Source organism: Pseudonaja textilis, chromosome 3, assembly GCF_049901715.1.
Source record: "Pseudonaja textilis isolate UNSWEBS1 chromosome 3, rPseTex1.2, whole genome shotgun sequence".
Classification (NCBI taxonomy): domain Eukaryota; kingdom Metazoa; phylum Chordata; class Lepidosauria; order Squamata; family Elapidae; genus Pseudonaja; species Pseudonaja textilis.
Genome location: NC_141992.1, coordinates 104,483,396 through 104,500,994, shown reverse-complemented (window position 1 = coordinate 104,500,994; position 17,599 = coordinate 104,483,396). Strand labels below are relative to the sequence as shown.

General features: G+C 42.7%; 1 long non-coding RNA gene and 1 pseudogene across 1 annotated transcript in view; one reads left to right on the top strand and one right to left on the bottom strand.

Annotated features, from left to right (window-relative positions):
* Positions 1-17,599, top strand: part of LOC148126247 (uncharacterized) — a 279,757-nt gene that overhangs the window by 84,168 nt on the left and 177,990 nt on the right. The gene's annotated exons all lie outside the window — the stretch shown is intronic.
* LOC148126248 (uncharacterized) overlaps positions 133-17,599 on the bottom strand; it is a 27,772-nt pseudogene continuing 10,305 nt past the window's right edge.

Genomic DNA, 17,599 nt, shown 5'->3' with positions numbered 1-17,599 from the left:
ATCCAGAGCCTCAGTCATTTTCCTATTCCAAACAGTGACTAAGAACTTGGCTGAACTGCACAGTACATCTGCAGTTATAACCCCTAGCTCTTTCTGGAACCCATCCGGGTCCATTAGTCAATGGGGACAGATCTAATAAGTCCTGCCTCCCTGCGGGGGGGGTGCAGCTTTTGAGAAACTCATTGCCACCAGACTGTGATCCGACCATGACAAAGGGGGCCAAGGACAGGTCCACCAATTCCAGGTCATATATACACTGCTCCGACAAGAACATCAAATTGGGTGTGTGACTACTATTACTAGTCAGGCTCTGGGATGATCTGGGACAGGCCCATGGAAGTTATAGTTTCCATGAAATCTTGGACTAACTCCACCCCACCCCCAGAGAAGGCAGGTTGAAATCCCCCAGAACTATAAGCTTGGGAAATTCCACCACCAGCCCTGAGATGAAGTCCTGGAGCCCAGGTAGGAAATCTGCCATGTAGCAGGGAGGCTGGTACAGCAGCAGCAATCCCACCTGATTCCTTGAGCCCATCCTAAGAAAAAGGGTCTCACAGCTGGGTATTTGTGGAACAGTGCCTCTGGAGGCTACTAGAGATTCTCTGATAACAGCAGCCACACCTCCTCCCCGGCCCTGAGGTCTAGACTGGTGCCATGCTCGATAACCCACTGAACACATTTCTACAAGGGGAACGCCTCCCTCTGGGCCCAGCCAGGTCTCAGTTATACAAGCCAGATCAGACTTCTCTTCAAGGATCAAATCAACAGTAAGGCTAGCCTTATTGCAGGCTGATCTTACATTTAAAACCAGCAGTCTAAGACCAGGGCCACCACAGATTTGGTGACCAGGAAAATGAGGTGAGTGCAAGGGTGCATGACATGAGACTGGTACTAAACACCGAGGTCACATTCCCCATGCCTGCCCCCCTTGTCTCCTGTATCTCCCATTATCCAACACCACTGAAATAGGACACCCTCCTCTGCCTTCCCTGATAAAACCATTGGATAGATAGAACCATCCCCAACACTCTTCCTTAAAAAAAGAGGGGAAAAAACTTACCACCACTGACAGACCGTTGGGGGCAAGGTGAGCTTTACAGGCACTATAGCACTTGCTGTCAGCACCCTCAAACTCACACCACCCCTTCCTTATTGCTGCAGAGGGGTCACATCCAGCCCCCCTTATCTCCCAGCACACTCAGAATACATCCACTCAATGCATAAACAGCACCCTGCCCAGTTACTCTTACCACCAAGCAGGCAACCACTCCTCCCCACCAGTTCTCACCTGGGGGAAAGGGACCAACACACTCTCATTCAGCTCCCCCCCCCAGCCCCAGGATCCCCCAGGCAGTCCTCCCAGGTCCAACCACAGAACACCCACAGGACCGCAGAAGAAAGACTGCAGAAGGTAGCCAGAAAAAAAAATACCTAGAAAGGCCTGCTATGCTGCATTAGAAATTTAGCAGCTGTGTCTACAATGTCTCATGAAGTTCACAGTTCCAAGCTCCCACTTATCAATTAACCTCAGGAAATCCCAAAAGCAGCCTGCCACTCTCCCAGTTGCCAACGAAGGCCAGAGAAGCTTGTCTCTTCTGTCAGGTCTGCCTCCATCAGATGACCCACATCATCAATTCAGAGCTGCAGCTGCTGATTCTTGGGTTCTCTAATGAAGTTCTACTAGAAGCAAAAATACCTAACTCATGGATGGAAGCAAATATTACTTTTTTACTGAAAGATGACTCAGATTTAATGCAGATAAAGCACTATAGGCCAATATCTCTATTGAATGCAGATTATAAAATATATGCTTCAACAATAGCAGTGAGATTAAAAAGGGGTTTGAATTAGTTTATACATCCAGATCAGAATGGATTCTTGCCACAGAGATTATAAACAATATGAGAATGATTTTGAATACATTAGAGTATTATGAAACACATCCTGGCACTGATTTTTTTGGATGCACAGAAAGCATTTGATAATGTTGAATGAAACACATCCTGGCACTGATTTTTTTGGATGCACAGAAAGCATTTGATAATGTTAATTGGCAATGTATGCTATTACAATTAAAATATATGGACTTAGGGGAGAGATTTATTAATATGATTAAAACAATATATCACAAACAATCAGCCAATGTGATGGTAAATGGAGACATGACGGAGAACTTTGATATTAAAAAGGCAGTAGGCAGGGATATTCACTGTCTCCTCTGCTATTTATACTGACTCTGGAAGTGTGATGACCCGTAGTCTCTCAAAATAACCCCAAACCCAAAGCATACATTAAAGTCCGGTAAGGCCTTCAAATTAACTTCACTGTTTTATTAGGCAGAGTTTAAAGTCACAAAAGTAAATAATGAGGCAAAAAGAAAACTAAAACAAACCACATTGACAAGAGTTCCGAAGCAAGCCAAGATAAGTTATCATAAACTCCAGAAAAATAACCGAGAAAAGTCCATGGGAAGAATGCCAGCAAAGATAAGCCTCTTTCAAGGTGAACACTAATTGACTTCAGCAATTCTAACTGCGCAGTTGCTAACTTATATACACAGCTCCCACCTGCAAGCCACGAGGAGGATCATGGTAATCTCCTCTTGAGTAGACCTCACTTTTTCCTGATCCTCTCCTCCCTGTGTGACCTAGGATGGATAGAGGATGGGCCTGGATCCTCCTCTGACTGCTCAGCCAGCCTCTGCCCTTCTCCAGCCTCCTCCACCACATTTGGAGCCACACTCCCACTCCCTGTTGGCTGTTCCTCCTCTTCCTCAGAGTCAGTCTCCACCAGGGGCATGACACTATCCCCCCCGCATGGCCCCCTCCCCTGGGACCAGGCAGATGAGGACGTTGAGGAAACCGAGTATGAAAGTCCTGGACCAAACGAGGAGCATGAACATCAGTGGCATTGACCCAGGTGAAGTCCTCTGGTCCATAACCTTTCCATGCCACCAGATACTGAAATTGACCCTGCAACTGGCATGAATCTCGGATGCTATCCACTTCGTACTCCTCCTCCCCCAGAGGGACTACTGGGGCCAGCTGTGATGGAGCCAATCTATGCGGACTGTTGGCCAAGGCAGGGACTAACAGGGAATGATGAAAAACAGGATGGATACGCATGGTCTGTGGCAGGGAGAGGTGATAAGTCACAGGATTGATCACTGCCTCGACTGGAAAAGGTCCCAAGTAATGGTGATCGAGCTTTTTCGATGGTCGTGTCGTTGGTAAGGATCGAGTAGAGAGCCAAACCCGATCGCCTACCACTAAAGGCGGAACATCGCGATGATGTCAGTCTGCAAACTGTTTATAGTCCTCCTTGGCTCTCTCTAGTTGATCGAGGACCACGTGGTGCACGGCTTTTAACTCCTGCAAGAATGTATCCACTGCTGGAACTGGGGAATCAGACAGGGCTAAAGGGAAAAGTCATGGATGAAACCCATAGTTAGCAAAGAAAGGGGACATGCGGGTGGATGCATGTTGAGCATTGTTATAAGCGAATTCTGCCACCTGCAGCACTTCCACCCAATTGTCTTGTTGAGTATTGCTGAAACAGCGAAGGTACTGCTCTAAAATAGCATTCACTCACTCTGTCCCTCCATCAGTTTTGGGGTGATGAGCAGATGACAGACACGCCTGAACCTGCAGTTTCATGAGTAGGGTCTGCCAGAAGCATGCTGTAAATTGTACCCCACGATCTGATATTATGATGTCTGGTAATCCATGCAACCGGAAAACATGGGAGATAAACAATTGAGCCATTATCTTGGCCAATGGAAGACCTGCACACAGAATAAAGTGGGCCATATCCACCACCACCAAAATGGTTGTGGCACCATTCGATGGTGGTAACTCAATGATGAAATCCAATGAAAGTGCCCCCCATAGTCGTTCTGGCATGGGCAAGGGCTGCAAGAGACCAGCGGGCACACCAGGAGCATACTTGGCTTGGCGATAGATCCCACAGGACACCACATATCCTGACACATCATGTTTAAGTCTCGGCCACCAAAATGTCCTAGAAATGAGGTGCAGTGTTTTGAACACCCCAAAGTGTCCAGCCACCAGACTATCATGACATTGACATAGGATAAGGCCATGAAGAGGACCTCCAGGCACGTAAATGTGATCATGGAACCACAACAGGTCCCCAATATATGCCCAAGGAGTCTCTTGTTTCCCATTCTCATCTAATTCTCAACATCGAGCTGCCACAAATGGGTCCTGCCACTGCGCCTCCTGAATCCTCACTCAGAGGTCCACACGTTCCTCAGTGGCCGCAAACTGCTCCAATGGAATCACCGTCTGGGGCAAGATTTTATCCTCCCTTCAGGTATACTCAGGCTTCCAAGATAGGGCGTCGGCACGTTGATTCCCTCCACTCAGAACATAGGTCACCCAGAAATCAAATCAAGCAAAGAATAAGGACCATCTCACCTGACATTGGTTCAATGTCCGAGCTGTACATAGGTGTTCCAAATTGCAGTGATCCGTCCGAACCTCAATTTGGTGATGAGCCCCATCCAGGTGGTGCTGCCATGTCTCAAAAGCGACCTTAACCTCCAATAGCTCCTTGTCCCAAATCGTATAGTTGCGCTCTGGAGCCGACAACTTCCTGGAATAATAAGCACATGGAAACAGGGTGCCTGTGGGAGCATAGGCCTAGAGGAGCATTGCACCAACAGCCACATCAGAAGCATCTGTTTCCACCACAAATGGCTGGCCTGGATCAGAGTGTTTGAGGATAGGCTCAGAAGCAAAGGTGACTTTCAACGCCTTGAAAGCTGCCTGCTCCTCAACACCCCAATGGAACTTCTCCCCGTCTTGAGCAGATTAGAAAGGGGAGCAGTCAAGGCAGCAAAGCGGGGAATAAATGTGTGGTAGTAGTTCGCTAACCCCAACAGTTGTTGCACATCTTTAACCCGCTGTGGAGGTTCCCACTCCTGCAACGATTGTATTTTTTCCAGGTCCATTTCCACCCCAGCAGGTGAAATACGATGTCCCAAGAAATCAATTGTGGTTTGTGCAAACTGACACTTCTCACATTTAGCAAACAGGTGGTTATCATGCAAACATTGCACCACCAGCTGCACATGTTGCCAATGTTCCTGCAGGGAGTCTGAGTAAATTAAAATGTCATCTAAATAAATGACCACAAATTGATCCAACAAATCATGGAAAACATCGTGCATGAAATGCATGAACACAGCTGGGGCATTGGTTAATCCAAAAGGCATCACGGTATACTCAAAATGCCCATACCTCGTCCAGAAAGCTGTTTTCCACTCGTCCCCTGCACAAATGCGAACCAGATTGTAGGCCCCATGCAAGTCCAACTTCATAAAGATCTTAGCTTGACGAAGCTGCTCAATCAGTTAAGGGATGAGGGGAAGCGGGTACCGATTACTCACTGTGATTGCATTCAACTTGCGGTAATCACAACACAAACGTAGCTCCCCAGATTTCTTTTTTACAGAAAGCACTGATGCAGCCAATGGGGAGGTAGAAGGCTGGATAAACCCTTTCTGGAGGTTCTTGTCAATAAAATTCCACAACGCGTCCAACTCCGGTTCCGACAGGGAATATATCCAACCCACCGGAAATTTTGCATCGGGCAACAAGTTGATTGGACAGTCATACACCCGATGCAGAGGCAAATGATCCGCCTCCTTCTCCCCAAACACATCAGCAAAGACCACCAGCTCCGCAGGTAGATTCAGGTCCACAGGCGTAGCCACACTCCCTGACAGGAGCGCAAGCAATGGTTGGCACACTTCCTATCAAGGAACTGCACAGCTTCAGATGACCAGACAATCTGTGGATTATGGGCCTGTAACCACTCCAAACCCAGCAGCACTGGATAATGAGGCACTGTGGTAACATAGAACACGGTTTTCTCCACATGCTGCCCAAAAGGCATGCAAAGGGGTTTGGTTGCAGGAATCACAGGTCCAGAACAAAGGGGTCGACCATCAATTGTCTCTACCATAACTGGTGGGGACACCTGTTGCTGAGGAATGAACCACTGCTCTACAAAATGAGCATCCATGAAATTGGCTGTGGCCCCTGAGTCGACCAAGGCTTAGATCTCCACCGCTCCCACACCAAGTTGTTTTCGAGTTCTGGGGGGTTTCCAGTCCAGCACCGCTTTCACCTTTCCAGGGTCCATTTCAATCCCAAAGTTGGATATTCGGTAGCCTAAGTAGTCCAATAACTCTTTGTGGAATTCACATTTTGCAAATTTCACATATAATTTGGCTGCTAGAAGTTTTTCTATAACTTGTCGGACCAATTGAACGTGTTCTTCTATGGTTTCGCTGAAGATAAGGATGTCACCAGGTGCACGAGGACCCCCCCCGGTAAAGGTGTGGGTGTAGCACCTCATTGATGAGCTGCATAAACACTGCAGGAGCCCCCTGAAGTCTGAAAGGCATGACTTTGAATTGGAAGCTACCCAGAGGGCAGTTAAAAGCAGTTTTCCATTCATCTCCTTCTTTGATGTAGACCTGGTAGTAAGCTTCCCTGAGATCTAGCTTGGTGAATATCTTGCCCTTCGACAGGTGGTTCAATAAGTCCTTCCTAAGGGGGAGAGGGTACATGCTTTTGTTGCATACGGCGTTCATGCCTCTAAAGTCAACACACAATATCAACCCACCATCTTTCTTCTCCTTGAACACAGGGGGCAACTAGTCTTGATTTGGCAGGCTCAATAAAACTTTGTTCCAAATTGCTGTCGATGTATTTCCTTAATTCAGTCATTTCAGCAGGCGTCATGGAATACATCTTTGGTTTTGGTAATTTCACCCCGGGCTCTAATTCTATGGCACAATCAGTGGTTCGATGGGGAGGTTAGACATTACACTCTTCTTCACTGAATGTTTCAGCCAAGTCTTTGTATTGGTCGGGTACTGGGGGTTATCTGGGAGAAGGTGGGATGCCATGGATGCTGGCTCTGGGTTTAATCTGACTGGTGGCTTTGTAGTGGGTGGAAGAGGGGGCAATGGTCCCGGTCCAATGAGGATTTTTCTGAATCCATCCTCCCATTTGATTGTTGGGGCCCATTTGTCTAGCCAAGCAAGTCCCAGTATGATTGATTCTGACATCTTGGGGGCCACGATGAAGCATATGAGTTTGTGATGGGGCCCTAATTCCATCTTGATCAATTCAGTCATCTGAGTGGCTGGTGGGCTCCAATTAAGGTTCCATCCATTTGCTCAAATCTGATTGGGCATTTTAGCGGGTTAGTCTTTATGCCCAATTGTTCAATGATGGGGAGTCTGATAAGACATCTAGAGCACCCAGTATCAATGACAGCTTCTAATTCCCCGGCCTCCCCCGTGTTTGGTACAACTAACTTGACCTTTACTGTAAAAGGTATGATGGATCACTCACCATTGGGTCATCTTCGCAGGTCAGGTTCTCGGGGATGTGATGGCAGTCTGGTGGTCTATTGCTCCCCTCTGCACAGAGGGGGCTTTCCCAGCTGTGTTTGGCAAATCCACCCCGGCCGGAGGTCTTTCTTGATTCTTCCGACCTCTAACAGCTGGATTAGACTTTGACTGTGGAGCTTGTGGTACAGGAGCAGGGGCCAGACAGTCTGCTGCTCTATGGCTGGCTTGGCCACATCGGTAACATTTCAGCACCCTGGTAGATTTTGTACGAGCAGGTTCAGCTGATCCGGTCGGTGGTCTCCTAGCCACAATTCTCTTAGGCAGGGCTGCTGTAAGGGGTTTCCTGTGTGGGTTGATGCTGCAATCTAAGCTGAGGGATGCGACATACCACGATTGTAAGGTCTCTGGGATTCCCCTAATTTCACAGGCCTTCTTTACTTCTGGATCAATGGTGCTTTTAAAATAGTGTAAAGTCATTCTTTCAGGCCAATCTATGAGGTGGCTTGCGACCCTTCTAAAATCCCAAATAAATTCTGACAAGAGTCGCTTGCCTTGCCTCATTTCCATTAACTTCTCTTCATTCTCTGCTACCCTGTCTGGATTTTCAAATCTGAGTCTTAATAATTAAATAAATCCATTTACATCACATAATTCAGTGGCTTGTTGATTGTGTAGTTGAGCCACCAGTTCATTCATCCCATTTGTTATGGCCGTAACCAAATCACGCTCTGTGGCCTATTGATCTCCAAATTGTTCTATATGGGATCGGATTTGAGTGAGAAAGTAATTGAAATGTTCGTAGCGGCCATTGAATATGGCCTTAAAGGGTATTTGGTCCAGCCTGGGTCATGGTTGTGGAGGTGGCACAGGCCAGGCCCCTGCAGGTTGTACTGGAATGAAAGGAACCAGCCTGGTGGCGTATTTAGGCTGGGTAAGCCCCCTGTATCCTGGCTGGGTGGTGCCTCTCTGGAATAGGGGTCCCTGTGGTCTCGCTGCCAGTTGGGGCTGCATTTGTGGTGGCCAGGAGGAAGATGGGTGTGGCCTGGTTTCCTAGTCGGGTGGAGGGGAAGGGCTGCTGTCTGTTGTCTGGGCAACCCCCCTTCAGACCAGGGCTGGTTAGTGCTGGCTGCCATTGGCATTGAATCCACCCCTGGCCTGGAAAAAATCCCCACCCTGGAGGGATACTCTCTGCAGGGGGCAAAATTCCCTCTGGAAAGTGAGGGGATTGCCTTGGAGGCTGCAACATACATCTGTCAGTTGATGTGTCTTTCTGGCTTCCTCCAACTGGCATCTGTATAGTCTCCTCCCTCCAATCAGACAGAATAGCAATCTGCCTGGGGCTCGAGAAAGATTTCTCTTCAACCAGCTGGGTTACCTCTGGGTTATAACAACTTCTTGAGTTGAAACGCTTCAGTATAGTTACCAAAACTCTTTCCTCTACTGTCATTCTGAAAGCATCCATCATCTCCTCCAAACAAAAGCTTACAGATTCAATTAATGTTCCAGAGGAAGGGCCCCCATACTCTCCCCCCTACATATCTCCAACTTCAGCTGATTGTTGATAATTCTTCATCTCAGGAAAAAGAACTCTGGGGTATCAGCCAAGCCCCTTCAAAAAATAAAAGTTTGACTTGGGAAATACATGTAAGGCATCCAGAAAGTATCCATGATATCAATTACTCCAAGACATTTCTCTCCAATTGATTTATTTAGAAACAGACCTGGCATGTCAAAGGCAATTTCCCAAGTGAAATTATTTTCGTGCGTTATACAGAATCCATCTTCTCTCCTCCCTTCTCTCCTCCCACTTCTACACTTCATAAATCATGAGAACCAATTAACTGCCACTGGAATTTCTTAATACGACATACAGAATAACCTTGAACTTTTTAACTCCTCCAACTCTCTTAAAAAAAATGTGGCAGCTGAATTTTAAAGCTGACATAAGATACATAATTATTTTCAAAGACATTATGTTCAAAATACATTGTTATCAGTATGGCTTAAAATTAAAGAACAACAATTAAATGATAATACAATTATAAAAAATTATAAAAATTAATAATAAAAATTAATGCAAGAGATAGAGGCATTCGGTAAAGTAGCAGGACTCAAAATTAACAGAGAAAAGACTAAGATAATAACCAAAAACTGTACTAAAAAGCAAAATGAGGAACTGACAAAAGAATTAGGGGTTCAAACAATGAAAAAAGTAAAATATTTAGGAATTTGGCTTACACCGAAATGCTCTACAATAAAGGCTGAAAATTATGATAAGTTGATAGACTAGATACAAAAAGATCTAGATAGATGGATAAATTTACAACTCTCTTGGATGGGAAGGCTAGCCACCATTAAAACAGAATACTGACAATAGAAGGCTTTGATTTACAGATTGGCTGGCAACGCGTTTCTCTGGGATGGAAAAAATAAAACCCATAGTTACTTTCAAAGACACTGGATAAGGGACACTTTGTTATACTATATATATGGGAAAGAATTAAAAGAAACCATTATGTGAAAATACCTCTCTGGCTATCTTCAATGGAGGCACTAGTATATCCCAATGTTATGGATCTGAACAATAAAATACAAAGAACTAATAACAGATGAAGGCAACTTGAAAACAGTTACAATTAAAAACACAGGGAATTGAAATTGGGTGGTGGCCGTATGCTCAAATTCAAACAAAACACAAAAAAGACAAGGAACAATTTGGATTTTATAATACAGATCAGGAATTAGACAAAATTTTACAAGGAAGTGAAAAAAAGATGATTACCAAAATGTACAACTGTTTATTGAAATTCAGAATGGAAGAGGAAATGGTTAAGGAGAGCATGATAACATGGGCTAAAAATTGTGGCCACAATATTGAATTAGAACAATGGGAACGAATTTCGCGAACTAACTATAAAGTAATGTTATCAGTCTCGTATAAAGAAAATATTTATAAGATGTTTTATCGCTGGCACTTCCCACCAGCAAGACTTGCTAGGATGTTCCCTAATATGTCACCCAAATGTTGGAAGTGTAACTTTAGCCAGGGAATGTATTTTCACATGTGGTGGACATGTCCTAAAGCCCAAAAATACTGGTCTAAGATACCAGACATGGTTAGAAGAGATGACAAAACTAAAGATTAAATTCAACCCAGAGACCTTTCTACTTGGAATGACAGAACCGACATGGAACAAAAAATACCAGCATCTGACATCACATATCATTACAGCGGCAAGGATAATCTTTGCCCAAAACTGGAAATCAACAATGATACCCACGGACCTGTCAATAACTAATAAAATCCACCAATGTGCAGAAATGGTTAGACTAACCATGTTACTAAAAAATAAGGAAGAGGGGGAGTTTTTTACAATTTGGAATATATGGTACAAATTGTTGTATAAAAAGGAAGTAAAGATGTCTAGTGAAACTGATTAAACAAACAACAAGGGAAAATGGAAATAAGGACAAATGTATATATATGTATATATGTACAGTAGTATAATTAAATAAATATTGTATTATAATTGTAATGTTAACATAACAAAAAGTAAGGATTTAAGAAATAAGTTATAGATTTACTTGTAACAAATGACTTTAATTGACACTAATAGAAATGAAAATGTTGCAAAAGTGTGAGAACATGTTTCTCTTTTTTTAAAATATATTCTCTTTTTTTAAAAAACTTTCAATAAACATTATTAAAAAAATTAAAGAACAACATTACTTGAAAACACTAGTCTGGATTTTCACAATGGAAGCATTGATACATCCTAATGTTATTAATATGGAAAAAATTGTAAGATATAAAGATATTTTGAATGAAAAAGGGGAATTAAAAACCAAGCAGGAACTTAGTAGTCAAAGGATGTACATTGCATGGTGGCCACAAAGGCTGATACAATCTTGATATGAGAAAGATGCTAAAATGTATGGTTTTAATAAAGAATTAACAGAATTGGACCAGATATTAACTGGAATGGATAAAAATTGATAAAAAATATATTGTTATTTATTAGATATTAAACTTGAAAGTGAGCAGGTAAAGGAGACAATGATTGTTTGAGCTAAAAATTTTGGATATGCAATAGAATTAGACAAATAGCAGAAATTGTAGGATAGAAATGCTAAATTGACTATGTCAGCTGCATATAAAGAAAAAATATATAAAATGTTCTATAGATGGCATTTTGCACCAAGATTGGCAAAAATGTATCAGGATAGATCTGCTAAATGTTGGAAATGTAATCAAACACCTGGTTCATATTACCATATATGGTGGACATGTACAAAGCCCAAAAATACTAGACAAAAATACATAACTGGTTGGAAAAAATGATAAAACAACACATACACATGAAACCAGAAATGTTTTTATTGGGCATTCTGCCAGAAAAATATAAAAAAGACAATATACTTGATTTTACATGTACTAACTGCAGCTAGAATTGTATATGCTCAAATGTGATGAGATGCTGACAGATGAGAATGTAATTAAGAAAATACTAGAATGTGCAGAAATGGCTAGCTAATGCTTACTATTAAGAACAAAGAAGAAACTAAATACTTTAGACATTGGACTTATTTCATTAATGGTTAGACAATAAAAACAGAAGTTAGAAAGGTAGGGACATAAAAAGGATAAATGTTAAAATGGAAATCTGTTAAAAAGGACAAGCTAGGTATTATTGTTATTACAGAATTAATGTTATTGTGATCAGTGATGGGATTCAATTTTTTTTTACTACTGGTACTGTGGGCATGGCTTCGTGGATGTGGCTTTGTGGGCATGGCAGGGGAAGGTTACTGCAAAATCCCCATTCCCTCCCCACCCCATTAACCTTCTTTCTAGCTCCATTCTGTGCAGGGCAACCAAAGAAGACCCAGCCGATCAGCTGGGACTCGGGAGGCAGAGAATAGATGGGGGTGGGGCCAGTCAGAAGTGATATTTGCTAGTTCTCTGAACTCCTCAAAATTTCTGCTACTGGTTCTCCAGAACTGGTCAAAATACCACCTCTGATTGTGATGAATGTTATTGTAAACACCCTGATTACAATCACCTAAAAACAATTGTACCCAGACAACACACTTTGATTGAAATGGAACTTTTATATATTATACTAATAAAGCAAATAAACTTGAAAAAAAATCACTTTTACTGAATAAGATAGCTTTCTGGGAACAATCTTTTGGAAGATTGCTTCCACAGCATGAAACATTGATTCAGCCACAGTTATTAATGTCTATTATTTTGTACCTAATGAAACAGGTGTATAAAATATTGTGTATTACATTCTAAATAGAACACTGAATAAACCATAACCCTATTTCCAGGGGTGGGATTCACAGTTTTTAACCTCTGGTTCTGTGGGCATGGCTTAGTTGGTGGCCATGGCTTAGTTGGTGGGTGTGGCTTGGTGGTCATGTGACTGGGTAGACATGGCTTGGTGGTCATGTTATTGGCTGGGCATGGCCAACTCAACATCACTCACATCGAGGCACACATCTCCTCCCTGGCCTCTTGTGACTGTGGGGATGCTGCAACAGTTGTGTGTCAAAAACGGTCATAAGTCACTTTTTTCAATGGTCACTTCACACAAGCAAAGTACCAGCAAAGGAGGGGAAAACTAACTCCAGAGAAGTTCCTGAGATAGGAAGTCTAGTCCTGCCAAGAATGTAATAAGGGTTAACGGAGAGGCAGTTTCTGTAAGCAACACCAGAATCTTTCCTTCCTGCCTTCCTTACAGGATTAGGCCAGTAATTTTTTCTAACAACTAGTTCTCAGAACTGCTTAGAATGTTAACAACCAGTTCTAGTGAATAGGTGCAAACTGGTAGAATCCCACCCCTGCCTATTTCTGATTATGACATGTTGGCAAATTTTTTATGATGCAAATGTTTTATTTTAATTTTTTTGAATTTGTTAGGAATGTAAGTCACCTAACAGTTGGGTTGGAAAATATATAAATCAGGATAGACATTTTAATACTGTTTCTTTAAGGGAATGCTAAAATTGTAATTGGGTGTGGTTCCTCAAACGGCCATAAGATGGAGCCAGAAACCTGGGTTGTTCTGTTCTCCTGTTGTTGAGAGTGTAGCCGTTCCTGCATTTCCCTATTGACTGTTGCTGATCATAATTCTTGGATTTGATGTGAGTCTTTTACTGAACTGTTTATGATACTGGACTTTGTTATTGGATTATCCCTGGACTGAAAACTGACTGTTGGACTTTGCTTAACCAATTTACTGGAAATAAAACCTACATTTTACTATTCAGTGTATCTGTATGCTGGTTGTGTGTTATTCCTTACAACTCTCACTACATCTCCCTGTCTGCACTCATTCTCCTAACGGGGAATTACCTCAACAGAATTGCAAGTTCCTACATTATGGTGGTTGTATACTAAATTGGTTTGTTGCCAACTCCTGTTGTAGAAAACATAGTGAATAAATGTTGTTAGCTAATGAAACAAATCCAAAGTGGCCAAGATGATGGGCAGACAGCAATGAAATAAATCCAAATTAAACTTTATAGTTTAGCAGCATGGAATACAGTTCTACAAACCTGATGCTGAGTAATGAATAGTGGCTGCCCTTCCAGATGGGTGATTCTGATAGCTATATCAAAAAGATGTTTAGAATATTGATGTGAGAAAATCTAAGATGATTTCAAATAAAATCAGTACACTAGTATAAAGGAAATAAATAGGACCCATAATGGTGTTGTACAACAAAGGTGTTGTTTCTGGAAGCATCCAAAATAAGTAAAAGTGGGATATTGGTAATAATATAAAATACATCCATACAAATAATTTTCCATTTCAAGTGAGATTAAGAAATGCAGGCTATTGTCTGTGGTTTTTCCACAGGCAATCCAATATTTGACTAATTGTCTACTCCAGCACTGAAGGAGCCCTCCAGATAGCCATGTTACCATGACAATAAAGCCATCTGTTCTGTTTGTATATCCTAACACTTGCATTCTTTGCCATTTTGAAAATGCACTTTCTATGGGTTTATATTTTATTTCCATAAACAGTAAGACAGAGCAGTCATTAGAATGTGCATCTAGATCTGTAGCATGAGTAACCATGGTAACTGCTGAAAGAGCATCAATTTTCTGTTCTATTCAACAACAATTAAATCACAGCAATATGTGAGGATGAGAGCAATTCAGATGACTCACAATGTAGTTATTTATACCTTTGATCTATAGGCTTCTAACTTGCTAGGCAGAAGTATAGAAGTACCCATATTGCCAAGCATATTTAGTTTTGGGGTGCCCATCCGATGTTTAGGTACTCCAGGTCTCAGCTGAAAAAGAGAGGGTAGGCAAGGGTTCTGAAATTTTATATCTCTATGCTATCATCTAGTGATCTTCTTGAGTTCTGCAGTTCAGATCTGGTATGCTAAACTGGGATGATGTCAGCCCTCCTGAGTAAACCATACAGGAAACACAACTCAGTGAGCTAATATTATTTTATTGTAAGGCTACATTAGCAGAATCTTGCAAGTCTAAAGATGCAAACTTCCTGTCACCACTTTTAATGTCTGTTCAATTATGGCACACCCCAGATAAGTTTTTTCCTCTGATCTTTAAGCCTTTTCTCTTGTCTGTTTCCTATGCAGCATCTCTTTCCCTTATCTCTCAAGATCATCTACATATACTAGAGAGACTATGGCAAGGAAGTAACAGGCAGTAGGGAGAAAGCAGAGCTGCTTAACACGTTCTTTGCATCAGTCTTCATGCAAAAAGAAATTATAGCCCAATATACCAAAACAACCAAGTTAGAAATAAAAATTAAAATAAACAAGAAAATGGTAAGAGAACATCTATCTGACCTTGATGAATATAAATCATCAGGACCTGACAGATTACATCCCAGAGTTCTGAACCATTGTACAATATGTTTCAAAAATCCTGGAACACCGAGGAAGCACCTGAGGATTAGAAAAGGGCTGATGGTCTTCAAGAAAGAAAGAAAGAAAAAAGGAAACTACTGTGTTCCTCTGAAAAGATCTGGTCTTATTTGGGGGGGGGGGGAGGGCTCTAAAATAAGCACTACGGCTTATTTTGGGGGATGTCTTTATTCCCCCCCCCATGTACTTTAAGAGTACATGGGAGTCCACTTCTTCTGCTTGCTTGCGATGGGGCAGGAGGCCACATTGTCACTACCGTGAGGAAGAGTGGAGCTGCCCCACATGCCATACACTGGCTTACCACAATGCCCCTGCATCCAGACCGCCCATGCCCCAACACCTGCCTTGCCTCATGGCTGTGGCCACAGCAGCCCCATATAGCAGGACCTCACATGGCCACCAGCCCACTTCTTCTGCTTGCTCATGTGGCCACAATGGAGCAGGAGGCCAAGTGATGTGGTAGTGATGCAGACATGGGGTGAGGTGTGGTGGGGCTGCCCCATGTACCCCACATCGGCTTACCTCAGAGCCCCCACAGCCAGGCCACCCACAACCCAACACCTGCCTTGCCTTGTGGGTGCAGCACTAGTGCATTACTCAGCCTCCTGCTCCGTTGCGGCCGTATAAGCCAGCAGAAGAAGTGGGCCTGCAGCTGCATGGGATCCTGCTGTTCAGGGCTGCTGGAGTCGCTATTATGAGGGGAGGCAGGTGTTGGGTTGTGGATGGCCTGGCTGTAGGCGTCCTGAGGTAAGCTAGTGTGGAGCAGCTCCACCGACCCACCTCACTTAATGGATGCAGCACCACAAACAACCAGACAGAATGAGTGGGTGGCTGCACAGGCTTAAGTGGGGTTTATTTTGAGGGTAGGATTTATTTTAGTCACACATGCTAAAACATGTTAGGACTTATTTTTGGGACAGGTCTTATTTTTGGGAAACATGTTACAGACCAATCAGTCTAACATCTATACCTGGGAAGATCCTGAAAAAGATAAAAAACAGATCTGCAAACAACTAGAATCAAATAAAGTTATAACTAGTAGCCATTTTAGGTTTGTTAAAAATATATCTGCAAAGAACTATGGTAGAAGTAAATAAAGTTATAACTAGTAGCCAGCATGGGTTTGTTAAAAATAGATCATGCCAAACCAATCTTACTTCATTCTTTGATAAAGTAACTAAATTAGTAGACCAGCAAAATGCTGTGGACATAGTATACTTAGATTTCAGTAAGGCTGTCAAGTTCAAACTGAACCTGGCCTCAGCCATCTCTCTGTTCCACACATGGGGGAAGGGGGTTAAGGAGGTTGGAATGCCTTACTAGACATGACAGAGAGCTTTCTCATGAGAACTGAGGTCATCTCCACTGGCAACAGTAAAATGTCCTGAACCGGTAGTAACACTGGTTGAATCCCACCCCTGGATCTAACAGCAGATCTGTGATGGTTTTCAGGTGGAACAGCACTAGCCTTTCAAAGGTTTTCATAACTACAAATGTTAGAGCAATGGTCTGTAGTCATTCAGTTCCCTCATGGAGGGCTTTTTTGGCACTGGAATGATAGTAGAGCATTTGAAGCAAGAAGGAACATAGCACATCACTAGTGATTTATTGAAGATTTGGGTGAAGATGGAGGCCAATTGGTCAGCACAGACTTTTAAGCAAAAAGGAGTTATCTTGTCTGGCCCTGGTGCTTTTCCTGGCTTTTGTCTGTGAAATAGATTTTGCACTTCTTTTTCTGTGATCACCAGAGGTTGTGAACCCAATGGGTTGGGGTCAGTTGTAAGAGGTTTGGCTGTTGTTGGTGTGTTTGAGATGGAGGTTGTAGAGATGTGGTTGTAGTTTCCTTTCAAACCTACAGTAAAATACATTCAGGTCATCTGCAAGTTGTTGATTTCCTTTTGCCCGAGAAGGAGGTTTGCTGTAGCCAGTGATGTTTTTAAGAGTTTTCCACATGTTTGCTGGTTCATTTGTTGAGAACTGATTCCTTAACTTTTCAGAGTAGCTGCTGTTTGCTGCTCTTATCTCTCTTGTTAATATGTTTCTGGCCTGATTGTATAGCATTCTGTCACTTTTTCTGTAGGCTTCCTCTTTGGAACAATGTAGCTGCTTAAGTTTAGCTGTGAACCAAGGTTTATCATTACTATATATTTGCAGGTTCCTTGTTGGTACACATAAGTCTTCGCAGAAACTGACATATGATGTTACAGTATCTGTGAGCTCATCTAGGTCTGCAGAGGTATCTTCAAAAACATTCCAATCAGCGCAATCAAGGCAAGCCTGAAGC